This window comes from Mus caroli, chromosome 17 (assembly GCF_900094665.2).
Source record: "Mus caroli chromosome 17, CAROLI_EIJ_v1.1, whole genome shotgun sequence".
NCBI lineage: Eukaryota > Metazoa > Chordata > Mammalia > Rodentia > Muridae > Mus > Mus caroli.
In genome coordinates, this window is record NC_034586.1 from 87141180 (window position 1) to 87143280 (window position 2101).

Genomic DNA, 2101 nt, shown 5'->3' on the forward strand with positions numbered 1-2101 from the left:
TTCTCTTTTCTTTTCTTTTCTTTTTTTTCTTTTCTTTTTCCTTTCCTTTCCTTTCCTTTCCTTTCCTTTCCTTTCCTTTCCTTTCCTTTCCTTTCCTTTCCTTTCCTTTCCTTTCCTCTCCTTTCCTCTCCTTTCCTTTTTGCTTTGCTTTGCTTTGCTTTGCTTTGCTTTGCTTTGCTTTGCTTTGCTTTGCTTTGCTTTGCTTTCTTTTCTATACCTGTTTATAAGAGACAGCTTGTCAAACCAGGATTTAAACTCAAAATTCCCATGGATTCCACGTTAGACAGAATATGAGTATCCTGTAAGACTTATTAGAGCAATATATCTTTATACCATCTTTAAAGCAATTAATTCAAACTTCCACTATTATCTGCCTATATGAAGCAGAGTTTTCCATTGTTAATCTCTCTGCCTAGAGCCACCATCCTCCTGTTATACCACTTATCTGTTGTGCTCTCTACCTTGAGCCACAGACATTTATTTAATAAATACATGTTATAATACCTGTTATGCTCTCTACATGGAGCCCCAGACTTCTGTTAATTAATACCTGTTCATAGTAGGCAATTATCACTACTCTCTCTACTTGGAGTCAGTGACTAATATTCCCTATCTAGTTCTGAACCTCTATCTCAGTTTAGTTGAATTCAAATCAATTCATTGGGTGCCATTTTGTTGTGGTAAATTGCCAACCCAAATATGCCTCAGCAATGAAAACATGACTAAGTCAATGTGAATATATGTTGTGCACCAAGTTGGGCATATCTACTGCTATACTACCATCTTCCACATCTATGAGATCCCCAGAAATTGTGGTTTCTCCAGGCCATGTGCTTCTTCTCAGCTTTTCTTCTTCCCCCTCCTCTGCATCCTCTCCCTCTTCTACCTTTTATATAATAAAGGATACTTGCAAAATCCATGTGATATAATCCTATAGAAAAGTTGCAAAAAAAAAAAAACCCTAGGAAGTATGACATTAGGTTGCAGAAGAAAAGAGAAAAATTAGGAGAAAAGGGAAGACAGCAGAATAGAATTATTTAGAAATTAGAGAGCACTTTAGAAATTAAGAAAGTATATAGCCTGACAGGGTTTTCGTCTTTTACTTTCACTTAGAAAACCCTAGGTTCATCAATTGCCTATCTCAGATCATGTGGGTATGCTTATTGAGCTTTTTGTTTATCAGAAACTAATTCAGGTAGGTATCACTGTAGGTATTATCATTTCTAGAGATATAGTCCTGAGTTATATAAGAAGCTATCTAATTTATCCAGGAGGTAAGCAAAGGATAAAGCCATTAAACAGCATTCTCCTGTGGTTCTCTCCTCCAAGTTTTTGCATTAAATTATTAAATTCCCTTGATAATGGATGTGGCCTGGACATATAAGCTAAGTAAGAAAAAGATTTTCCTACAACATGTTTTTTTTTTTTTTCTTCTGTCAAAATCCTGTCACAACCATAGCCTGAACCTAGATAAGGATGCCAGTGGACAATTTCTGAGTTAAAGAAAAAGAGGAATTTTTTAAATGAATGAAATGAAAAGATAGTCAATAAAATATTTAAAAGTGACATAAATCTACATGCAAGGTTTGCACTATTTTGTTCTTAGAGAATGAGTTTATTCCTTTTTTTTTTTTCACATCACTGCATGGCATGTTGTTAACACAGTAAACAGGAATGACAGTTGGAGAATCCTTCATAAATCTTTGAAAACTTATATTATCATTTATTCTGAGTATTTAGGGAGATATATTTTCATCATGTTCATCTCTCTTCAGTCCATACTGTAGTTTTCTGAGTTCAGAGGGGTAGGACTGATTGTTACATTTATTCTACTAAAATGTACAAGGCACCTTTCAACATATGAAAAGTGTGAAGCTTACATGTCTAAACCAGCTTGATTCTTTGCATCCTATGGCTCAAACATGTGGTATATTCATCACTAGGAAATTATCATCAAATTCTGATAGGTAAACAGGACTATGCTAGTAAGGGTCATCTAGAGGAACATAAGTGATAGAATGATTGTACATGTATAAAAATAGAAGAGATTAAAGTGGCTGTCAGGCTGTGATCCAACTATTCCAATAATAGTTTTATCCCA